Raw genomic sequence first — 10,046 nt, 5'->3', positions numbered from 1 at the left:
ATTACAGGCGTGAGCGACCGCACCTGGACTTTTTCTTTCTTTTCTTCTTTTTTTTCTTTTTTAACAGACAAGGTCTCCTCTGTCGAGCAGTCTGGAATGCAGTGGTATGATCATAGCTCACTGCAGACTCAAACTACTGGGCTTGGGATCCTTCTGCCTCAGCCTCATGAATAGCTGGGACTAGAGGCATGTGCTGCCATGCCCAGCTAAATTTTAAAATATGTTTCTTGAGATGCTTTCTCACTCTTGCCCAGGCTTGAACTCCTGGCTTCAAGTCATCCTCCCACCTTGGCCTCTGAATGCACTGAGATTACAGGCATGAACCACCTAACCTGGTCAGGATCTCAAGTCTTAAAAAGGACGACTCTGTTTTAAAGGATCACTTGTTCTGACTATATACCATGGGATGACAAACACAGAGCAGGGGACACCAGTTAGGAGACTCCTGCATTAAACCAGGTGGAGAGAATGGAGATTTGGGCTACACTGAAAGCAAAGGGCATGGTGAGAAATGGTCAACATAGGAATATTTGAATGTGACGTCAACAGGATTTATTGACAAATTGGATAAGGGGGAATAGGTAGGCAAAAAAGAGTCAAGGAAGTCAGGCGTGGTGGCTCATGTCTGTAATCCCAGCACTTTGGGAGGCTGAGGCAGGTGGATCACCTGAGGTCAGGAGTTCAAGACCAGACTGACCAGTATGGTGAAACCCCATCTTTACTAAAAATACAAAAATTAGCCAGGCATGGTCATGTGCAACTATAGTCCCAGCTACTAAGGAGGCTGAGACAGGAGAATTGCTTGAACCCGGGAGGAGGAGGTTGCAGGGAGCCAAGATGGTGCCACTGCACCCCAACCTGGGTGACAGAGTGAGATTTCATCTCAAAAAAAAAAAAAAGAGTTAAGGATGACCTGGGCAAGACCAAAGGAGAAACAGGCTTGTGAGAAAAGATAGAGGGTTGATTTGGGGCACATTAAGTTTAAGAAGCCTGTTGGAAGTCCAAATAGGAATATTGGGTACGCAGCTGGATACATTAGTCTGAGACCTGGGGGCAAGCCTCTTATTATAAATATGAACTTAGAACTTCTCAGTATATAGTTGGTATTTAAAGCCTAAGGAGTTAATAAGATAGTGAACGAACAGGACAAAGAAAAGAGGTCTGAGGATTAAGCCCAGGAGCTTTCCAACATCCAGCAATGGTGGCCTCACCTGCTTTTAATTTGGGGGTTTCTAGGCTATATTTGAACATTCTTTAAGGACTTGTGCAAATATTTTCCCTAAGTTCTGTCACCCCCTTTGAATCCAAATACTGTGAAGGGAAAAGTTCACAGAAGAAAAAAAAAAAATTAGTTTTAAATAGATTGTTTAAATTATTCGGTTATTTTTTCCAAAAATAGGAGGAAAGCTTAGTTCTGGGTCAGTGGGAGAATTTAGAGTTTTTATCATTACCTTTCTCCTATCAAACTCTTAAGGCTGGGCTCCCAAGGAAGAATCTTTTTGGCTTCCAAGCCGACGGCTCTCTCATGAGGTCCCAGAATTCTGTACTGTAATTGTCTATTTTCTCTACCTCCAGGTGGAAGCCATGTTGAGTTCATCACAGAACTACTAGCCAGGCCTGGCTCCAAGCAGGCATCAGGGAATGTGAGTGGAACTTGACTGCATTGCAGAATCTGATGAGGAACTTCCATCTTCCTGGGCTCTGAGTGTCTCTCTCTAGTTTCACCACCAGAGCTGGTGTCTGTTCTGTTAGGCCCCTTTCTGGGCACCCACAGCTGATCCTGGAAAGGTAGAGACAGACCCTGTAGGCCTGGACTCTGCCTTTGGGAGAATATCCTCAGGGTCCTGCATGAGCCATCCTGAAAAACTAGTTCTGTGAGTCAATCCTCAAGTGAGTTCCTGTGGGAAAGGCCCAGAATCTTGGAGGTGGGGTTGGAAGCAGCTTGTCACCTCTTAGAAGCAAAGAGGGATGTCTCCTCCGAAGGAATCTTACTCTTTATCTGACAGAGTTTCCGGCATGTCAGCTGCGCCAGTACTTTGTCAAGCATGCTGGGATGAGCCAAAAGGCCCTGAACTGGACCCTCCTATTAGACATGAGTGTGCCACGTCTACCCTAAACAAAGAAACAAAACCCTCTCTGAACGTCAGCCTACTCTAGTTGTAGCATTATGTTCTTCCTACTGTTTGTAGCTAAATCTCTTGAATGACTTGTTTAAACTTGCTATCTCCACTTCCTCATCTTCTGTTTCCTTCGTAACTCAGGCCCATTCCTAAAATAAGGCTGTCCTTCCAGGCCCTCCCAAATGATGTCATCTAGTCTAATTAGCTTCAGGTACCACCTTGATACTAACAACCTGCAGTCTGTCTCCTGAGCTCCAGACCCATGTATTCAGCTGCCTACTAGACATCTTGACTCAGCTAGCCACCAGACACTTCACACTCAACATGGACAGAGTGAACTCATCATCTTTCTTTAAAATAGATCCCAAGTATTCCCTGTCTTTGTGAATGCACTGCCATTCTCATCCTTGACTCCCCGCCTCTCCCTTTCCCTGTTACATATAATCAATCACTAATACATCAATCCTATGTCATGAATATCCCCCAAACACATGCACTTCTCTCCATCCTCACAGCTTTTTTGCTGATCAGGGCCATCATCATCATTTTTGCCTTGATGATGACAATAACCTCTTAACTGTGTTTTAACAAGCTTTGTGTGGTATTTTGTTTTGTTTTGGAGATACAGTCTCACTCTCTCAGGCTATAGTGCAGTGGCATGATTACGGCTCACTGTAGCCTCAAATTCCTGGGCTCAAGCTATCCCCCCACTTCAGTCTCCTGTGTAGCTGGGACTACAGGTACATACCACCTAACTAATTTGAAAAACATTTTTTGAGGGGAGAGATGAGTCTCATTATCTTGCCCACACTGGTCTTGAACTCCTGGGCTCAAGCAATCCTTCCACTTTGGTCTCCCAAAGCATTGAGATTACAGGTGTGAGCCACCATGCTTAGCCAAGCCCATCTTTACTTTAAATCCATTTTCTATACTGTAGGTAATGTTTTCTAGTTAGTTTTTCTTTCTTTCTTTTTTTTTTTTCTCTTGCCCAGGCTGGAGTGCAGTGGTGCCATCTCGGCTCACTGCAACCTCCACCTCCTGGGTTCAAGCGGTTCTTCTTCTGAGCAGCTGGGATTACAGGCATGTGCCAACATGCCTGGTTAATTTTTTGTGTTTTTAGTAGAGACGGGGTTTCACCATGTTAGCCAGGATGGTCTCTATCTCCTGATCTCGTGATCCGCCCGCCTCAGCCTCCCAAAGTGCTGGGATTACAGGCATGAGCCACTGCCTGGCCTCTTTTTTTTTTGGAGACAGAGTCTTGCCGAGTACAATGGCGCAATCTCAGCACTGCAACCCCCGCCTCCCAGGTTTAAGCAATTCCTGTGCCTCAGCCTCCCCAGTAGCTGGGATTATAGGTGTGTGCCACCACGCCCAGTTAATTAATTTGTGTGTGTGTGTGTGTGTGTGTGTGTGTGTGTGTGTGTGTGTGTTTTAGTAGAGACGGGATTTCGCCACATTGCCCAGGCCGATCTCCAACTCCTGAGCTCAGGCAATCTGCCTGCCTTGGCCTCCCAAACTGCTAGGATTCCAGGCATGAGCCACCAAGCCCAGCCTGTAGGTAATATTTTTAAAAATGCATATTGATTGTGTTCCTTCATTGCTCATAGCAACTCACAGTGACTCCCCAGTGCTCTGAAGATAAACTGGAAATTCCTTAGAGACCCTGCACGAATTGGGCCTTGCTTATCCCTCCAGCCTCATCTCTCACTACTCCTCTTCACCCTCTATGCCTTAGCCGTACTGAATTACCAGCAGTTCCCCATGTAAACCCTGCTCTTTCCAGTTCCCAAATGTTTGCCCATCTATGTTCTTGGCCTCTAGTGCCTGTCTCCTTCACTTGCCTTCTTTATTCTCCCCAGCCTTTACCTGGCTGACTTCTGTTTCCATTTTGAGACCTAAGTTTAAATGCCATTTCCACTGGAAATCTGTGCCTGACTCTTTAATTCTGGATGGCAGTTCTTCTAAAGGGTTCCTACTGCAAACACACTGTACTTTATCCTTGAGGCACTCATCACAGTAAGTGACAATTACTTGTTCCCTCCTCTGTCTCACCCACCAGACCTGAGCTCCTTGAGAGCAGGGACCTTGTCTTTTTAGTTCACAGCTGAATTCCTAATACTAGCATAGTACCTGGCTCATAGTTGGGTGCGTGTGTGTGTGTGTGTGTGTGTGTGTGTGTGTGTGTGATGCAGGGAAGCCAAAGAAAGGGCAGGATGCAATGAGAACCTGGGGAAGGAGGGAAAATTACAAAAGAAGATCTTGGGCAGATTCCATAGAGGTAGTAACCACCAATGGGATGTGGATGACAGGATCAAGGGTTAACTCAAGAGGTTTCAAGCTTTTGAGCCTGAGTGACTGGGAAGAATAGAGATATTTGCTGAGCAGGGACCATAGAAGAAAAGGGCAGTTTCAGGAGAAAAGCTGAACCCAGGACAAAAGGACTGTGGGGGCATCAAGTGGACACGTGCAATAGACATATGGGTAAATATTTCTGTGGCTGTAAGAAGTAGTCAAGGCTAGAGACGTTAATTTAAGAGGCTACCTGGCCGGGCGTGGTGGCTCACGCCTATAATCCCAGCACTTTGGGAAGCCATGGTGGGTGGATCACTTGAGGTCAGGAGTTTGAGACCACCTGGCCAACATAAAATCCTGTCTCTATTAAAAATACAAAAATTAGCCAGGCATGGTGGTGGATACCTGTAATCCCAGCTACTCGGGAGGCTGAGGCAGAATTGCTTGAACCCAGGAGGTGAGGTTACAGTGAGCAGAGATAACGCCACGGAACTCCAGCCTGGGCAACAGAGTAAGACTTCATCTTAAAAAAAAAAAAAAAAAGGCTACCTACAGAAGCCAAATATAGATCCAAAAATGCTATCAATATCAATAGGAGGGCATATAGAGAGAAGAGAAGGTTGATGATATAGTATTGGGGATCCCTTAAATTGTGCTGAAAGAAGAGAGGGAGACAGAAATGGTATTTGGAGAGGTAGGAAGAAAGCTAGGAGAATTAATGGTCATTGGATCCAGAGGCAAAGGACCTCAAAGAATGTGCTTATCCACATCGTTGAGTGCTGCAGGAAAGAGGAGGAGAATAGGCTACTTTATTTGGAAACTAGGAAGTCCCTGATTAGAATGGAAGCCAGACCAACAGTGTTTAAGGAATGAAAAATAAAGCAGAAAAGGCAGCACGTGTAGACTGTCCTTTCTAAATCTTTCAAACACAGGTGAGGGCAATAGTGACCTAAAGACAATTTGGAAAGCAGGATAGGTGTTCTAAGATTGGGCTCCATACACACACTGCTTGAGTTCAAATCATAGCCCCACTGCTCAATAGCTGTGCAACTTTGGGCAAGTTAACTTTCCTAAGCCTCAGTTTCCTTGTCTGTAAAATGGTGGAACAAGTAGTCCCTGTTTCCTATGGTTATTGCAATGATTAACTGAGAATGTATTGAAGCCCTCAGCACCGGGCAGAGCACATGGTAAGCAGCCAATTAATGTGAGACATGAATTTTAACAGGGTCAAGGAGGAAAACTGGGAGAGGGAGAAGTTTCCAGCCAGGAGGGAGAGAAGATGCTCGAGTGAACTAGGCTCTGGGGAGGTGGAGTGGACGGGATTGAGGACTTGGAGGGCTTGTGGGGAGGGGCAATAGGGAAGATTTTTTCAAAACCCAACTTTGGCTAACGGATCACCTGCTGGTTACTGAGTGAGGCAGCTACTTCTCTTTCATTTTCTTGGGGAGTCATGCTGAGGCACCTGGGAGCTTCTCTCTCTCCTAGAATCTTCCGATGTTTCCTGGAGCCTGGTCTCTGCCTCTATGCCTCCCATTGCCTGCTGGTTCTCTAGGTGGAGGCAGCTGGAATCAGGCAGTCACAGGACGTCCCAGCAGCACACACTGAGAGAGGGGGTCTCTGACAGGGCTGCTTCATAACTTCTCTTTGGGCTATACCCTTGACACAGGCCAAATCCTGCTGTCCCCATCACAGTTTGCCTCTTCAAATATTCCAAATGACCTTCCATGGTGAAGGTTGCTTCTGAAACACATGGTCTCCCTGGAGCTCCCAGCTAATCTGCTTCCTTCCAGTGGCAGTTCCACCAAGCTGTTCCCACTCTGCTGCCTGTGATTGTTCTCGTACCTGTTCAAAACCCTGTCATAGTTCACCTGCAGTAGTTCCACTGGCACTGGGAGGGCCTCTTCCACCTTCCCAGCCTACACTGGGTATATCTTCACATTTACCCTCTGCTCCATCCTCACCAAATATGGATCTGCATATGTTGCTTCTCTTCTTGCAATATCTTTTATTCTCTTCCATGGGCTAGGACCCCCTCATCTTTCAAGAATGGCGTCCAGCTGGAAACCTTTCCTAATATTGCCCCCACCACCACTTGTGAGTTGAACGTGCTCCTTTACCCAAGAGTTCCCATAGCAACTGGTGGCTAGCCCCCTCTTCCCTATTATTCCTTGTACCTTAGGGTTACAGTTGGGGAATACATCTGTCTCATTATCAGACCCGGCACTCCTCCAAAATGAGGATTAGATCTGATAAACAACTATATCTCTAGGGTTTAGTATAGGACCTACCAACCTCAAATAAGTAAATAGTGCCTATTTGCCTTCATTCCTCAGGGAATACTGGTTGAATGCATAAATCTCATCATCACAGAAAGGATGTCTTTGGCAGGAAGACAATGGAGATACATGAAAGTGGACTACTTTTCTCGCCCCAAGCCACATGGCCAGGATCCTACATCCTTGTTGCTTGACTGCCTCTCATTTTATAATTCAAGAGTTGCCAGCTGTCTTATTGATTCTGATCTTTTTATTCCACACATCTCAACTGTTGCTGAGCTGTTTCATTCTAGGAAGCAAAGGGCTTTTCTGGTTGTTCCTGAGATTGCCAGCCTGAATCTCCTTTCTGGAGCACCCACCAGGTTCTTTTCCAGTGGTATCGGAATCTTGAAAGGGCAGCAGATCCTTAGGCACAGGTGAGGAGAGTTGCTAGAAGACAACACTGTCAAAGAATTAGCAAAGTCGAGAATGTGCCAGCATCCAAGGGTCAAAATGTCAAGAGGGGTATCCTGTTCCATAGCATGACAGTTCTAGAGTGGGTGCCAAAAGGAAAACAGAGGCCTTATGAGTGCCCAGGAATCAAGTGGAGATTAGGACCAACACATCAGAGTGCAATTAAGCAAAAGGGGAAATCTATTTAAAGGTACCAGAACAACAGGAACCACGCAACCAGGCTTCAGGAGAAAGTAGTAACCAGGGTCCTAAACTTCATTCATCAGGGTTCTCTCTCTCTCTCTCTCTTTCCAAGGTGTCACTCTGTCACCTAGGCTGAAGTGCAGTGGCATGATCTTGGCTCATTGCTGCCTTGGCCTTTCAGATGATCCTCTCACCTCAGCCTCCCTAGTAGCTGAGACTACAGGTACACACCACCATGCCAGGCTAATTTTTGTTTGTAGAGACAAGATTTTGTCATGTTGTGCAGGCTGGCCTCAAACTCCTAGGCTCAAATGATCCAGCCACATCAGGCTCCCAAAGTGTTAGGATTACAGGTGTGAGCCACCCACCCAGCAACAGGGACTTCTATCTCTTTTCTCTTCCCCCACCCACTTCCTCCTGTATCCTCTTCCACCTCCAGCTTTTTCTGGCCCTTCTGACAGCAAGTACGCTCAGGAGCAGCTCCCTAAATCTACATACTAGAGATCTATCCATAAGAAGATAGATGGAACCACTCTCCTCTTCTGAATTCTAGAGCCTTAAGAAAGGTAACCTGAGTGACTCAGCTTGGATCAAGTGCCATCCTGGTCCAAATAACTATAGCAGCACGTCTGTGTATTTGTGTATCTTGTTCCTCCATAATCTTGCTGTCTGGGTAAAGTATGCAGATGGATGGGTCCCTGAAAAGCAGGAGCTGTTTAGACACCCCTACAGGTGCTTAGTTCTGTGAAACATGAGTTGGGCCAGGTTGATAACTAGCCTAAGAGAGTCAGAATCAAATGAATAAGAACTAGATCTTGGGTGACCACCTGGATCAAGAGTCTTGAAGTTCAGTCATTTCAAAAAGCTCAAGTCTTATTTCTTCTTGGCTGTCTGGCTAAGATCATGTGCAGTATCTGTTCTTACCAGTCTAATATCTGATACATCCCCTATCTGAGGATAATATAATAAAGAGATTTTTGGAGCAAGGAGATGGAATAGGAGCCTGCTCTGTTCACCACACATTGACCTGGATTGCAGTACCACCAGGAATGGTGCATCCTCCCTACCACTCCCCAAAAGCCCAAGTCTCAAGAGGTAGTCTGGAAAAAAGTATTTTGGGGTTTGCCTGCATTTTATTTTATTTTATTTTATTGAGATGGAGTCTCACTCTGTCGACCAGGCTGGAGTGCAGTGGTGCCATCTCGGCTCACTGCAACCTCTGCCTTTGGGGTTCAAGTGGTTCTCCTGCCTCAGCCTCCCAAGTAGCTGGGATTGCAGGTGCATGCCACCATGCCCAGCTAATTTTTATATTTTTAGTAGAGACAGTGTTTCACCATGTTGGCCAGACTGGTCTCAAACTCCTGACCTCAGGTGATCTACCTGCCTTGGCCTCCCAAAGTGCTAACTCTACATGCATAAGTCACCATGCCCAACCGGCTCTACCTACATTTTGGAGATGCTGCACACCATGTCCCTCTTTTCAAGTACCACATAAGTATTTTCATATGGAAGACCCTGAGAAAGCCCCTGGGGAAAAAAAAAAGTTTAACTGTAAATATATCCTGGCTAACATGGTGAGACCATGTCTCTATCCTAAAATACAAAAAAATTAGCCAGGTGTGGTGGCACACACCTGTAGCCCCAGCTGCTCAGGAGGCTGAGGCAGGAGAATCGCTTGAACATGGGAAGCGGAAGTTGCAATGAGCCGAGATCACGCCACTGCACTCCAGCCTAGGCGACACAGCAAGACTCTGTCTCAAAAAAAAAAATTAATTAATTAATTAACCGTAAATATAATAATGTATGTATTCATATGTGGAGCTTTTCTTTTAGTAGATTATCTATAAATCGTCCACTGTTCCCAGTGCATACTTTGGAGACAGACCTACGCTATCAGTTTTCACCTGCTAGTTATTTTTATAAGGGCTAAGATGGTCCATGAATGAAAGTCTTGATTTAAAGCCGTGTTTCCCAAACCTCATTTATTTGCCTGTGACCTTCCTGGAGTTTGTCTTATATGTCCTCTCTGTGCATATTCCTATATGTTTTTTATGTAAATCAGTTACTTTTTTTTTTTTAAGCCTCATCCCAGTTATATCCTTAAGGCAATCATTTTTTCTCATACACATTGAAATACTATCTATTAAAATTAAAATGCTTGTCCATGTACTACTACCAATAATCTCAAGTACCATATGGTGGGGACATGAGTTTGAAGTGTTGGGAGCTAGGAGTGGACTCTAGCTCTAGTAAGTTAGTCAACTTCTGAGCACTGCCAGCCACACATGCTGGTAGAGAAGTTCAGCCTGTGACAAGACTGCCCCGATATCTCCATGTCTGTGCACGGAGATGTCCTCAGTCTGTCGTTGCGGAGTCTGTGCTGTTTTCATGCCTACCACTTCTTTGTAGGGACCTGGAAAGTAAATGCAGGCCAGGTATGGTGGCTCATGCCTGTAATCCCAGCACTTCGGGAGGCCAAGGTGGGCAGATCACAAGGTCAGGAGTTAGAAACCAGCCTAACCAACATAGTCAAACTCCATCTCTACTAAAATTACAAAAATTAGCCAGGTGTGGTGGCACATGCCTGTAATCCCTGTTACTCAGGAGGCTGAGGCAGAAGAATCACTTGAACCCAGGAGGCGGAGGTTGCAGTGAGCTGAGATGGTGCCACTGTACTCCAGCCTGGGTGACAGAGTGAGACTCTGTCTCAAAAAAAAAAAAA

General features: G+C 45.7%; 1 non-coding gene across 1 annotated transcript; it reads left to right on the top strand.

Moving 5' to 3' along the window:
* The first annotated feature begins 8,199 nt into the window (after positions 1-8,199).
* Positions 8,200-8,387, top strand: LOC116563058. The gene has a single exon (XR_004274197.1). It is a non-coding gene; the product is annotated as a U2 spliceosomal RNA (small nuclear RNA).
* Positions 8,388-10,046: the final 1,659 nt, after the last annotated feature.

Source organism: Sapajus apella, unplaced genomic scaffold (assembly GCF_009761245.1).
Source record: "Sapajus apella isolate SASKATOON/1434 unplaced genomic scaffold, GSC_monkey_1.0 scaffold33, whole genome shotgun sequence".
Classification (NCBI taxonomy): Eukaryota; Metazoa; Chordata; class Mammalia; order Primates; family Cebidae; genus Sapajus; species Sapajus apella.
The sequence above is the reverse complement of the archived record's forward strand: the minus strand, read 5'-3'. Positions and strand labels throughout refer to the sequence as shown.